This window comes from Pezoporus flaviventris, unplaced genomic scaffold, assembly GCF_033815535.1.
Source record: "Pezoporus flaviventris isolate CSIRO_AGI_PZ_B2104156 unplaced genomic scaffold, CSIRO_AGI_Pfla_v1 ptg000002l, whole genome shotgun sequence".
Taxonomy (NCBI): domain Eukaryota; kingdom Metazoa; phylum Chordata; class Aves; order Psittaciformes; family Psittacidae; genus Pezoporus; species Pezoporus flaviventris.
In genome coordinates this window covers 52646133-52661673 of record NW_026892550.1, presented here as the reverse complement: position 1 = coordinate 52661673, position 15541 = coordinate 52646133, and positions in this window count along the sequence as shown.

The window sequence follows — 15541 nt, the reverse complement described above, 5'->3', positions numbered from 1 at the left end:
CCTCTGTGAGCTTCCACCCCACTTTCCGCTACTGCAGCCAGCCTTGTCAGTACAAAACCATCCAGCGCAATACATCTTCTGAGGCAGGAGAAAAAAACTGTGTGAGTTAAGTATTTCTAAGTATGACTGCACTCAGGGGAAAAACTTCCAGAGTATCTGCTGCTATGCAATATATGACTCCTCAAGAAGACACCTTTGTGCTGATATTTTCTCTCCCTGATCCTAGGCTCGTTTGAATTAAATCAAGCAAAACCTGTTCCTTTGAACAAAAGAAGAGCACAAGAAATGAGATTTGGCAGTTGGCCAGAATCCTTGCATGCGGTGTGTAATATTGGTAGCTTGTATGGATTTGCAGACAGAGGCTGGGAACCCCTGGCTTGCTCAGTGTGAGCAGATCAAATAGAAATCCCTTGTTAGACAACTACGAAGGACTCACACAGCCTTGGCACTGGGTTGCTTTCTTCCCTGCAGCTGTAGAGCGGCTTCAGCCTTCCTTTGCTAACTCACTCATCCCTGCTGTTTTAAGTGGGCAACTCTAGCACCCAGAGGCTGCTCACTTCTTGCACTGCCTTGAGAAAGTATTACTTGCTCATGCTGTGCAACCTCAAGATGTGACTTCTCTCTGTGCATTGGTGAGAGAGGCAAAGGGCATTCAAAGGGCTTTGAGCAGAAGTGATTCATTTGTGGCAGTGAAGGAGGTGGCTGCTGTGTTCAAGCTCTGTACTGTTCTGGAGAGCAGCAAGAATGCTGGTGGCAGGTCCTGTGTGCTGTTAGGGGATCCAGGCCACGTTCATGAAACGGTATGGCTCAGAGAAAGAAAGCTCAGCAAGGAAATGCTGCATCAGAGCCTCAGAAACAAAGACATGTCTGTCTCCTAGCATCATACAGCATCACAGGGAGGAGCTAGTGAAGGAGCTGTCAAACACTGGGCAAGAAAAAGTCTCCTTTCCCTTCCATGTCCCTCAGCAGAGCAATGCTAATCAGCTTGAGGGTCTGCCTCTGGGAAATAAAAGCAGTAAGTGCTGAAAAAAATAAACCACTTCAGATGCAAAATAGAAAAAAAACCCAAGTTGCTGGTATTTGGAAGAGAGCAAACAAGGTGTCATCATTACCCCAACAGTCCTTGTTTCACATGCTGCAGCAGCTCCAGTGCTGTGTGCTGGTACAGCCAGAGCCGCCGGGGGAGGCTGAGCAGTGCCTGTGCTGGGCTCTCCAGCTGCCCAGGGCTGCTGCCCACCAGGGACTGCTGGCATGGAGCTGTTTCCTTCAAAGGTAACAACTGAGTTTGTTCTTAACCCCAGGAGGTTTTTAAAGGAACATATAACCTCCATTTTGAATGGCGGCTCACTGCTTGAGAGTATCCTACGCAAACTGAACTTGCGGTGTTGTAAGAGCTGAGAAATGGCAGCCAAAGTGTACAGTAAGTTTACAAAGTATGGTTTTGTTCCTGATGCTGCCTTCAGAGAAGGGCTCATATAACTCTGCATGCAGCATGCACTTGTCACTCCTCCATGAATTCACTCTCCCAGTGGGAAAGGGCTCAGTAGTTAAAAACCCAAAGTTAGAACCGCTCAGGTGCCTGCAGAGTGAACTGTGTTCATCAGACATCAACAGCTTGGTTATTTGAAGCTGTTGCTTTTGCTTTTTTAAAGTTTAACAATAATGGCAGTTTAAAAGAAACAATCGAGGCTATTGATCAAGTAAACTGTTCCTCACTGCTACTGATAAGCTTAATTCTATAGTATGGTATGCACTCCAGGTGCCTGCTAGTGTGTTGTGATTCTGTCAAAATACTGTATTTCTGTCAAATACTGTATGGTAATTTTTTATCTGTAGAATATTGTACTGTATTTCTATAGACCTTCCTCTGTAAATTCTCATGCACTGTAGTTCTACACACAGCTTGAGTTCCTGAGTCATCCCCTGCTGAAGAGGAATGAAGCACACAGGTTACATCTGGCTTTGTGTCTATTTGAGCAAAAACTCCTCCCAGTCTAGTTCCTCTATAACACACTGGCAAGTCTAGAAAATGGGAAGTGATGTAAAAGAAATGAGTTCTTTTCCCATATGTTGCCCAATGAAATAATAGAAGTGTCACCTGAACTCTCTTCAGGTGTCCTAGAAGATGCAGGTACAGAGGCTGCTCATGTCACTTCATCACCACTGGGGGTTCTGAAACAGGGCATCTGCATCTTCAAAGCAGGTGCTAGGACTGCCAAAGGCCCAGGCTGGCTGGACACTTTTATCCTCTCTGCTGTGGGGAGGTAAGAAAAGGGAATCTGAGGCATGTCCCCAAACAAAACACAGACATGGAAGTACTAAGAGGAAAGGCTTTGCATGTGCTGTAGCCTACAGAGCTGTGATGCTGATATTGCAATGCACTGAACCAGTTCACTTATTGAATTCTGGATGCAGGATTATATCCGTGGCTTAATGACTCTCACTGCTTGGTGAAATACATCTAAGTGCTTGTAGCTGGTCAGCTGTGAACCTACTGTTAGCCACAATATGTTTGTTACTAGATTAGTCTTTCCTTTCTTTCTCCTGGTAACACTAGGCTCATATGCAATTACTGAAGAGCTCTCAACATTGATGGCCCCATTTATGTCTATCAAGCCCAGTTATCATTACTCTCACAATCAGTGTTAATTAGACAGGTTAAACTTTTCAGACTTTCCAGTTTTTACTGAAATTGTCTAGGTAAGACAGACACCATCTGAGTAAGGCAGTGGTTGTAATTCTGTGGGTCTCCAGATTTGTAACTATTTATTTCATAGAATAACAGAATCATAGAATGGTTTGGGTTGGAAGGAGCCTTAAAGATCATCTAGTTCCAGCCCCCCTGTCATGGGCAGCGACACCTTCCACCAGACCAGGCTGCTCCAAGACCCTTCCAACCTGGCATGGATCGATTTCAGGGATACGACATCCACAACTTCTCTGGGAAACCTGTTCCAGTGCCTCACCCCCTCACAGTGAGGAATTTCTTCCTAGTATCTATCCAATCTAAATCTGTCCTCTTTCAGCTTGAAGCCATTCCCCCTTGTCCTGTCACTACATGTCCTTGTAAAAAGTCCCTCTCCAGGTTTCTCATAGGCCCCCTTAAATTACTGAAAGGCTGCAATAATGTTTCCCCTGAGCCCTAGCGTATTTTCCAGAAGGGTCTGCTTCATGATCTTGCTGGGCACCAAGCTGAGACTGAGAGGCCTGTAATTCCCTGAGCCTTCCTTTTTTTTTGTACCTACAGAAGCTTGTTGCTCTTAATGTCCCTGTCCAGATTTTGTTCCATCAGGGCTTTAGCTTTCCTTACCTGATCCCTGGCTTTTCTGACTATTTCTCTATATGCTTCCCAGGCTACCTGTCCTTGTTTCCACCCTCTGTAGGCTTCCTTTTCCCTCAAATAACTTTCCTTCAAAGTTCTACTTGGGTATTTACAAGCTACCTCTTTATTTCATCATCATTGTCTATTCCTTGTGTTGGCATGCTCCATTTAGATGCTCTTCACTGGTTCCAAAAAGTAAGATAATTTTATCTACCAACTTTCGTAATTCTTTATAAGAGCTGCAAGCGTGAAACTTCCAATCCCGCTTGCTGTTTGGTTGAGCTATTCCAAGTCACACTTCCCTGTACTTACTGACGTCCATGGCAGTAGTCATGAATTGTGCAAGAATAATACAAACAGTCCTTGAAATCATAGAGACTGTTTATACTGTTAAGTAATATATACCTTAAGGAGATAATAACTATAGAGGGAGGAACAGAATAACAAAGTCAAGTTAAACTACAAAACTTTTAACTTTAGAAAGCAATGTTCATTGCAGAATGACTCATCAGTTTTTTCTTTGTCTTCCACAGCTGGAGCTTGAGCTGAGTACCGTTATAATTATTATTAACTGGAAATCTTCCAAAGCCAGTGTATAGAAAGGCCCAGAAGAATACATTTTGATCTTTTGTCTAAAGCTAAGCTCTACATCGGTCATGTAAATGGTAGAATGGGAGACAATGCTTTCCTTTAAAAAAAGGTATTTCACCTACAGGAGTTATTTATGAATCCTAAACTCTGAAGTAACTTTTGCATCAGCACTGCTTCAACTTGTTTTCAAAGGCACAGTGAAAATCTTGATATCATAATTAGAGGGTAGCACATAATTACAGGGTTTGTATGACCGACTCTCTAAGCATGAACCCTCTTCTAACAAGGTTCTTGCTGCTCATTACTTAACTCACATGTCACTTGGTCACAGTTGTCCTCACTTAGCTGGACACCTCTCCATTTGCAGGCTGGCTAGATGGCATGCACAAGAAATGCTCAAAGAACCTCTCCTGCTTTGTGAGACCATACTGGTATTGCCAGTATCTGTTCTGCATTGCAAAATCCCCACAGACACACAGTCCACATGCAGGCTTTCTACTGACCTGCCTTTCTCTGTTGCTTCCAGTCCTTCCAAAACTCTGGATTTGCAAGGCAAAGGCACTTTATTTGTCACATCTGCACAGTCACGTGCTGAGCAAAAAAAGGGAGCGTGGTCTCTGCAGTGGTCTGCAGTCCTACATCTATAGTGCACCTGCTGATCAGTGACTGCTGCTCTTCACAAGTTCCTTCTCTCCAGAGATGGTATTTTGGGGAAAGAGAAGGTGTTTAACTTCCTCCTGACAGCTGGACCTGGGAACCCTAAAAGCACTTTTTTCCCCTCTTAAAACTTTCTGGAATGTGCCATTTCAGGAAAAAATACTTCAGAGCTTTCATCACAAACTTGTATCCTAAACTGCTTGGTTTTCAACTTTCTGGGCTTGAACCGTAAGGGAAGCTTAGTTTTGTTCTTGTGCTAACTCCTCTTCCCATCCCTCTGGCACCAGGATTTAAAGGAAACTTTGAAAAAAATATTTTTGTTTAAGATTGAAGGGAAAACAATCTCAATTCCTGCTTGGGACAAGCTTCATTCCCATGGAGGAAGTCATCAGGTAGCTGCTAGGATGCCCCTGCCAAAAGAGAGCATGACTGAGTGAGAAGCTAGCAAGCGGGGTGACAGACCTGTTGACAAAGGTCTTCAGACACAAGGTGCATGGAAAAAGTTGGCCTTCAAGACTCTTTTTCTGAGATGCTTTCCAACTGAGAAATACCATGCCCTTCCCAGAATCCCCTTCCTTTTGCCCCAGAGCATAAAGGTGAAACCTCACTGCCAGCCTCCCATTCCCTGCCAGCAGCACAGGGACAAGCAAGTCAACATGAATGCATGTCTTGCTGTTTGAAATGTCTTGCTTCTTGCTACCAAGGCAGGGCCTGCCAGGGAACCATCCTTTGCCTGCAAGCAGAGCCTGTGTCACTGAGTCCCTGAGCAAAGAGGAGCAGGAGCAGGGGCAGTAGCAGCTGGGGAGCTCATAGCAGTGAGGACTGCTGTGGGCTGGAAAAGCAGCCTTCAGTTTAGGCAGCCAGTATTTTGTCTTCCTAAGAATAAATTTTGTTACTAAACTCTTGGCTAAAAGTAGAGGGCTCCGATCCTAAAATCACAGCGTGCCTAGAGTTCTGCTATTGCAGCTTGGGAGCCCAGCCAAGGTCCTGAGGTAGCTATTTTGGAGAAGCTGGAGGCCCAGGGTTGCTACTGCAGGGGGAAATTAATAGCTTGGGCAGACCAGCCTGCAAAAGGAGGCCAAGCAAGCCAGTGCACAAGCCTCTGGAGTAAGTATCAAAAGGGCTTTAATTTGCCTGCCGTGATGTCATTTCATACTCTCTCATGATACTCAGTTACAGGACCAAGGAAGCTATGCTTCCTCAGGCTCTGGAAAGGAACTGTCTTATGTTTGCATTTGTATGAGCTTTCAAGTGTGTAAAGGGATATTCATGTGGAAAGTTAGCCCTGATGGAAGGAAACACACAAATATTCATCAGGGAGCAAGGAGTGTTTTCTTATATATTCCTTTTCCTTCCTTCACACATAAGTCTATTTTAGATTTTCTGGTCAGAATCTGAAGAAAGCAGAGGAAGCAAGTTTCCATCAGGATCACGGTTATAATGAGCCTGTACAGTGGAGGCTGTGGATGAGGTGTAATTCTGAGCATGCTTCCACCAAAGAGTATGGCCCTCTGTAATCCGTGAGGAAAGCCTACGTTTAGGTAACAGGCAAAAGCTGGAAGAGAAAATGACCGAGAGAATACTTGACTGCTAAAAGCTGCATCACTTCCAGAGGAAAAATACCTGTTTGACAACTCTAGCAGTCAATCTAATGAAGGGGAAAAACCGCCCATCCAAAAAAATTCTTCCTTTCTAGACAAAAGAGCTGAAATCAGGTGGGGGCTAGGAAGTGACTGCACATGAGTGAATAACAAATACACATGACAACACATGTGTCATCAGAAGAAAGTGAATGTCTTTGTGGCTTTCTTTAATCATCCAGGTATATAGTCGTTAAGAGGAGAGCAGAAGACTTTTTAAAAGGGAAGGAATCCATGTTTTATCTTGCTGTGGAAATTAAAAATGAAAATGAATGTATGCTGCATGTTGCAGTTCTGCATTCCTCCCTTACATTGCCTGCCAGGCAGCTCAGAGTGGGCAAACGCAGGCTGCAAAGGGCTGGGAGCAGGCAGTGCTTGAACTGTATACCTGTGTCGTTGCATAAGTAAAAGCCCATCGCTTTCCTATTATCCCTTGAAATAAGGGTTAAGCAAGCAGTCATGGAGGAAGTCGCCCTGGGAACCTGAAGGCTCCCCCTTCAGAAGGAAGGTGGGAGGCACACATCTAAGCTGTGGGTCTCTCTACCGACATAAATGCTCACAGGCAGCACAGCCACAGCCCTGCACTGGAAACACAGCCTGCCATGGAGCCAGCCGGCACAGCCAATTGCTGGAAGAAGCTGGGCTGTAGCCCTGCTCTTTCATAGCCGTGTGTAATACTGCAATGATATAGTTGTCCTGTGTAATAATGAGAAACGCAAAACTAATCTCAACAGTAACTTGGATGCTCCATGGGGCACCAACCTGAGTGCAGAGACCCTACTAAAAGCAATGTGGGGTCTGGAAAGTGACAGCTGCCCTGTTTCTCTTTTGCATGAATGAAAGCAAGACTCCTGAATTTGCTAATCAGCCCACTTCACTAGCTGGTGAAACGTCAGTCCCTTGAATAAAAATTTACAGCCTTCAAATTAAAAAGAAGTCATATTTCTCCTCCTGCCTACAGACTTTTCTCAATGGAGTTCTCAGAAATTCTGCTGGAAAAAAGTTTCACTAAACTGATTTTCCTCCCTAAATCCTCACACAGCAGGACAAGGTGCCAGGCACTAAACATGACAAATCCAGAGAACAGAAACTGAGTAAGTGCTGGCTCAGTGCCGCTTGCCCCATGGCTTCTCTAAGCACTTTGAGTTCCATCCTTCTTTACACACATTAAATAGCTGTTTCATGCTGGATTGTCATGTGCTACTTGGAACACCAGAAAGAGTTTGCAGTGGGGCAGCTCACTCAATGGCCTGGTGGACCTGGTTTTCCTGTGTAAATGACCATAGTTCACATTCCTGGTCCTTTAAATGTATGCTGTATATTAAAGGGAGGGCTGTGCATGCAGAAGATGTGAAGAAAATCTGCTCTGCTCACTCTCTCTTCAATTAGTGGCCCAGGTGTTTGTCTGATTGGTGAGTAATGCCTTTTCTTACCAAGTCTGATATGAATCAAGCAGAGTAGGGTCTAGCAGCAGCATTTCCCACACCTCTGGGAAAGCCCTGCCCAACAACCATGCTGTCTCGCTTCTGCTGATGCCCTGCTTCATCACACCTAGCAGCCCCACTTTGTGGTGGTTTTGTGATTTGGGGGGCGTATAACAGAGTAGGAGGTGCTCACATAAGTTGGAAGTTTAGCAAGTCAGTGCAACTGGCTGATAGCATCAAAGCAATAGACTTGATCCCTATGGCGAGGGCCAGCTACTGAGCCAAAAGAGAGAAGGCAAGGCTGACAATTTTTTTCCTCATGCTACATAAACAACACAGGACAGCCAAGAAGTCTGTGGGGAGCTACTCACCCAACATAAATCAGCAGAGATGACAGCATCCCCTTAAGAAAATGCAGAAAACTACATTGAAGCAAAAGGGTTCTTAGACCAGTTTCTTCACTGGGGATTAAATGCTTCTGTGTCACTTGTTCTCTTAAAAGTTTTTTCAAGCAAAACATCTATTATTTCATAGATTTATATTACACAGTGCTGTTAATAATGTCTCATGAAACTTTGTCCATGGAGTAAGGAGCTACTCAGAAAGACAACAGCCCAAAGGGACAGACTAACCCTTCAGGAATGGTGATGATAGAAGTGGGGCTTGTCCTCTAAGAGCTGCTCACCCAGCGTGAAGACAGATGCACTGAGAGTGGACTAAATGTGGAGAAGGGTGGCTTGAAGAGCAAATAGAGGCTCTAACTGGAACTTGGCTTTCAAGTGATCAGGAGTTCATCTCACAAGATGTGACCAAATACTACAAATTGGTACCCAGCACTCCACATCCTTTTCCATATTACATCTCTCCTGTCTTCTTCCATTTTTCCTTCTGAAGCTGTGGGAAACTGCTAGCATAGCTTCCCAAAAGAGGAGGAGGGGATTTTGTCTTGGGGTTTGTTTTGGTTTTCAAACCTACTGCGGAAGAAAAACCCCAAAACACACAAAACCAACAACAATCATGCATGTGTTTGAGAATTGTAGAATCGTAGAATCATAGAATAGTTAGGGTTGGAAAGGACCTTTCCAAAGGATCATCAAGATCCAACCCCCTGCCATGGGCAGGGACACCTCACACTAAACCATCTCACCCAAGTCTCTGTCCAACCTGGCCTTGAACATTGCCAGGGATGGAGCGTTCACAACTTCCCTGGGCAACCCATTCCAGTGCCTCACCACCCTTACAGTAAAGAACTTCCTCCTTATATCCAATCTAGACTTCCCCTGTTTAAGTTTTAACCCATTGTCCCTTGTCCTGTCACTACAATCCCTAATGAAGAGTCCCTTCCCAGCATTCCTATAGGCCCCCTTCAGATACCGGAAGGCTGCTATGAGGTTTCCATGCAGCCTCCTCATTTCCAGGCTGAACAGCCCCAACTTTCTGAGCCTGTCAAGACTCATTGTCATTGTTATGACAATGAGAAGCTCTTTGCAGAAATTAGACTGCAGAGATATTATGGGAACTTTACTCAAATGCTGTGAAATTGTGCTATTCATTAATCCTTTTGTTCAGAACTCATCTATTCCAGGCTAATGGATTGTAAGATTTTTCATTCTGCCTAAGAGGAAAGGAGGCAGGTTGCTTCCTTATAGCTGTTTCCCTCAATATAGAAGAGACCATACATTGTGCTGTTGGCAAAGATGGGCAGTTATGCAGTGATGTAAGGAATTTTAGCGGAATTCAGTAATTTTTTTTTCTAAATCAAAGGAGTAATCTTAGATTCTTCCCTCACCAGAAAGGACCTGAACAAGCATGGTAATGTGTCTGCAGAGTATTATGAATGGCATGTGTTGCTGTTAGGCAATACATCAGCCAAGAGACCAGCCTCCTGAGAAGTTAAACACTTGGTTTCTGCAGGTCTATGCACTGCCACTAAAAGAACTGTCATAATCAAATTTCTCTGCTTCAATTCACAGTGCCAGGAGACCTTTCAGCATTTTCTTTCCTTCCCATTTTCCTTTTTTTTCCTTTCTGAGGAGTCTTTGTATTGCACAGCTTGCAAAGTTGCTAAGACCAGAACAAATCAATCATTTCTCCATCTTTAATGAAGTGATCAAAGAAAGAACGAACATACGTACTCAAAGTGAAGTGGATGCTCAGAGGTCTCAACAAGACACTCTTGTTTGGGAATAGAAACCACTATTTTTCTTTCTTATGATGCAGGTATTTATTTTCCATGAATCTGACAAGAAGTATATTGAAGCAAATATATCTTTTCTAATAGCTTGGTTATGACATGGAATTTCAGCAGCTACATTAAAAAAAAAAAAAGAAAAAAAAAGCCATAATATTGATCCAAAAATAACTTCAGATGACAATGCTAAAAAATTATAAAAGAGTCCTTATTCTAAGACATCACTCAGTTCCAGGTAAAACTGTAAAGATCTTGCAAATGGAGCAAGATCAAAGAGCATCACTAGAATTAAGTTCATAGCACTAACTATGATATCTGTGCGTAAACCACAGCAAATTAGATGTGGTTTGTTTGTCCCTGGCCCAAAAACCTTTTTCAGGAATAAACCATCATTGCTTACCTTTCGATTTTTAATCCAGAGAAAAAGAGTGAGGAAGAGGAAGAGATCTGGCTCCTAGGCCTACCTATGAACCTGCTAATACCCCTAGCAAATGGGATATTGCAGCATACCGGTGCAGGAATTTAGTAGGTAATCTGAAACAGTGGTAGCAGGGGTTTCTCCTTGGTTATAATCCAGCCAGGCAGTACGTCCACAGCAGCGGCACACAGTAGCACAAACTCAGTGAGGCTCTGAGCAAGTATTTGGCAGTTGAAGTTCTTCCTCCTCCAGCCTCTTTGTTCTCAGTGCCAGGCTGATGGTGTTTTAGTCAGCAGGGTCTTTCTGCCCTAGGCACACTCTACCCAGAGAACGTTGAGGTGCTGAAGATGTTTCCTTAATGCCTGCCTCTGTTGAATTAGTATTTACAAGCATCATCTCATCTGCAGGGCTAGTTGGGCTTTGCTGTGAAGTGCTCAGGTCCTTAGTTGTCCACTGCTCAAAAGTAGGCAGTCTGTTTTTTTATCAAATTTTGATGGTAGTCATATAGCAGGTATGTTTTGAATATATCTTCCCCCTTTGTCAGTGTACCAAACCATAACACAGGCTGAGCTATTTTGTTAATCTGCTTTGGTATAATTTTCCCCTTAGAGCATCAAACCACAAAAACAGCTTATAGGAAATCTTGGCAAAGTTACTGCCATTTATCCAAAACCAGAAACTATTCACTGTGATAAAGAACAGAAAAGGATCAGTGGTTTGCCACTATTCCTAAATTAGAGATAGCAACTCAATCATTAACACATTATGTATCAGCTGAGATTTGATTATTTTTTTTTTTCCCAGTGATCTCCTTCCTTTACCTTAATTCTTTATAAACACATTTGGGGATAGGTGTAAATTTTGAAGAGGCAGCAATGGTTTTATAGTTTTTAATATATTACAGTGTCTTTCAGTTGAAATCATAGAATCATAGAATAGTTTTGAGCACAGTGGGGCATCTTGTTCTGTGCTGTTCTGTGCTGTTGAATCAATTTGAAACTTTGCAAAATATCACTCATGGAGCTTCTCCTAAATTGTCAAAACCACATCTCCTTCTCTAGAAATGAATATGAAACTAATCCTGTTTTCAAACATAGACATGCACATATATGCAAGCTGCAGTGTCATTTTCATTTCATAGGATGTACAAAACCTTTTCTTTTGGGGATATTTTTCACTACTCACAGTCACATTTTCATTTACCTAAAGAAAATCATGTTTCTTGGTTATAGTCCTGATTATTCATAAAACAGAAAGCTCCACAGTTTCAGTGATGCTGGTTTCTCAAAAGTGCCATTTTAAGGAAGGTCATTCAGAAAGTATTGTTTTGAAGCAGACGGGTGATTTGACCTTTTCAGGCTCATCTATTACATTTCAAAGCATCCACAGAATGGGTGAAGGATTTATCGAACACACTGTTTCAAAGATAGGCATAGGGTAATGACAAGAGGAGAGAATCACTGCAGTGTATTGCAGGCCTAGGCTGTGGTGTGGTGTTTCCATCATTGGAAGCATTGAAGAACATATTAGAAAGATGTGATAACAGAATACAATATTATTATAAGGGTAATTTGCCTTATCCTGAAGCAGAAATAACCAGGCAAACTGTTGAATTACCTTTCAGCCCTGTGCTCTTTCTATGATTTTTATTGCAACCCTCAATGGGTTTTTCTGGCATTTTTTTCCAAGCTAAATCTGTGCAAAGCATTTGCTAAGAAACATAAAATTCATGATTACCAAGCTGTATGCTTGGTAATAATGCTGCAAAAGTTCACTTTCTAAAAGTGAACTGATGAGTTTTATTCCAGAGGATCAGATATGACAAAAACCATGTACTGTACTTGCAGAAAATGGCCAAAAGAAACCTTAGGCAGCTACTAGGCAAAATGGTATTAAAAGCATAATCAATCTGTATGTCATATATGCAATCAATAACAAATTATAATAGAAAAACTGTAACACTCTAAAAAGCAACCGGTATTTTTCCAGTTGTCACTCCAGGCCAGCAATGGTGTCAGAATTTATATAGATTTTCAATAGCCAGTGTTAATGTATTCTGTGTTAAATATAAAATTTGTGCCAATTTTTAATTTTTTAGTTTTTTTTCTTAACATAATGGGGTATCTTGTATCTTCCTTTTATCTACTGAGTTTCAGCATGGAGACAAATAATTAAACCACTACCACAATTTAGATAGCACAGGATTACACCTGAAGAATAGGTTCCAGTATCAAATTATAATGCATAGTCTTTATGCATGACTGAGAACTTGCTATAAGAAAACAACATGTTTAATAAGCTCATTTACTTATTTACATACATAGGAAGATTTGGGGTTTTGCTACTTGCTATTGGGCGTGCCTGACTAGGAAGAAAAAACTGAATCAGAAAAAACGAGCCAAGAGAAGCACTGTCAGATTTGGATTACTTGAATAAACTATGCTGTGCTAACTTGTTATTCTTTGTGGCTCTACTATAATTAATACAAACATAGATTCCACTCTGTCACAGGGAGTCAAACACTTAACAGGGAGAAGGGGGTGCCAAAAAATTCAAATCACTCAAGCGTTTTTCCCAACCAAGCACATTCCATCTCAGTTCAGAATGGTATCCTTTATCCATTGTGGAAGCAGCTCACAACTTTCACCTATTTCACCTTTATTCCCTTGTATAAATCCCTTGCCTTGCAGAATCCTGGGTCCAAAGTCTCAGATAGCTTCTTGGATTTTTCTGTCAGTGTATGAATTTCATGATTAAATTTTTTGCCAAACTGATAATAAATACAACACACAGAAATGTTCAGGAAAAATTATCAGTATGAAAATCAGTTGGGAGGGGAGGTTTTTCTGAAACACAGATTTCATCTTCCTATCAGGTTTTCCATTGCAGCAGCCATGGTCTTCCTACAGCACTTTCAGCACTGCTTTAAGGAAAGCCTCACACCTTTCTCCTTCTTTTCCCCTACCCCCGATACCCTATTTGAGGGGGCAGTGCCAAGAAACCTGCAGGTTGCAAACCTGAAAAGGCTGCATTTACAACAAGAAAAACAATCACAAGTACCAGTAAATACAAAAAAATTAACACAATTAAGATGTTAAGATAAATCTGCCCAGAACACTTATCACTGTATGTGCAGCAGTATATAACAACCTTAGAAGATGAATGGCTCACAAGCAGCAGCGGATTAAAATATACATTGTACAGGGACATTCAAAGACAGAAGGAGTCACATCTGGATTTCAGTACCCAGGGTCACTCCACAGTAGGTGCCACCTTAGCTGAACTGTCATTTCTCACTCTGCACCTAAAATGATCTATACCAAACCTTCAATCACGCTGGGAATATCTGAAAAGATCCTAATGTTTTGGTCATAACTCAAATCTGCCTCTGCATGAAATAAAGTAGCTTACATTTTTTTTTAAATAAGTTATCAATGGGTGAATTTCTGAAGGCCACTCGTGAGCAAGGAAGAGCTTGCCTATGGCGTTGCACAGACTGGGTGACTAGGGCAGGAGTTGTAAAGCATGTGTATGGTTATTTGAAGGTCTGGCACATGATTTTGGGATGTATAAATGAAATCTGAAGAAGGTAATGTACCCACAGCGGGGGTTAGTGGTCAAAAACAAGGTCATAAGCTCGTTATCCATGGAGGGCCTGCTTGCACAAATGACCAGTTTTCATTTCATGGAGCTTCAATTTATCACGTGTAGGAAGCTAACTTTAAAAATCAAACAAGACATTTCAGATCAATAAATAAAGCTATTCTGTATTAAAGACAGTCATGAATTTAATTCTAAAACCTTTTGAGGTTTTTAGATTATTACTTCCTTCAAGATCTTATCCCTACTGTTACATTTCAGCATGAGCATATTTTATAGCAGTTACTGAAACATCCTGTGGTTGGGAAAACAGAGTGACAACAGGGAACATTTTGTTATCAGACATAACACTGCATCAGTCATCTTGGGATGACTTGTCCAGGCACAAATAAGAAATGCCAAATGCCTTCTGCATCACGAATTTCATCTAATAACCCCATCACTGTGTTTACACACTAAGTGCTGTAGGTGAATTCCGGTCAGACTGCTGTTTCCTTCAGCCACCTGGGTGTTAAGAACAGCGCGCACAAACCTGTCTCTCCTCTGTGTAAAAGCCCCCTCTGCTGGACCAGCCAGACATGGAATACGTAAAAATACCAGATGGCTCCCACTTCCCCCCAAAAATGAAGCAATTCTCTATCAGCTGCCCCTTCTATAGGGAGCCCTTTTCCTGACTGGTGAAATACAAGTCACAGAAGTGGGCAGGTTATCTAAAATGCAGCATGCTTTGATGAACACATACCTCAACTATCCCACACATGAGGTGAGCAGAAGGCCTTTTCCCCAATTTTTGGAGGACTCCTGTGTTTCAGGATGTTTCCCAATGGCCAGCCTCATGCCAAGGAGGTTCTGATCTAGTAGAGGAGATGCCATTCCCCAAGAGACATTTTGTATGACAAAACTTTCATCTTTGTGAAGGTGATCCCCCATATACCAAGGAACATCTAAACTGAGTGAGATGTCAGAAGCTGGGAGAATAAAACCGTGTTCCAGCGAATTGAGCATACAGCTCTGCCACCTTGAAATCACTCAGTATCAGAAAAGACTTAGAATAAAAGTAAAGGTGATTATTTCCCTAAACATGAGGTTAAAGAATCATCTACTCTGTTCAGAGAGAGATACTGAGAAATAAATCTGTAGCACTCTAACCTCCTTGCTCTCATTTAGCTCAGTGTTGCATGCATCCCCTTCACCCAACAGCCTCTGAAACCAAAACACAACCCCAGCTACATTTGATAGTCTCCATGTCTATCTGACTCTTTATATGAGCTCCATCATTACAGGTTGCCTTCTTTCAGCTAGACCTTGACTCAAGGAAAGCTTCCCTTCTCTTTGCTAGGAAGCTCATCCAGCATCTAAGCTGCACACCCAGAGATGACTCCTGTCCAGGTACTCCAGTTAATACAGCTGTTTTCAATGAGCTGCTTTCTACAGCAGGGCTAGCTTTTAACACGCAAGAAGGGAAAGACTTGTGGGTGCTTTCTGGACAAAACTGGATGCTGTTGCCCCCTGACTTTGTGGTAAACCAAGTTATGCTACCTTGTCAGTGTGAATTTTCCTGTCAGGCACTTCTGCTTAAGCAGTTAATGAATCTATGAGTTCAGCATCTAGCCTGCCCCCAACAAAGTCATTTATACAACCTATGTGAGGTTCTTCCTGATGGCTGGTGAAAAGAGTTTCATGTTTCAAAACTGACAA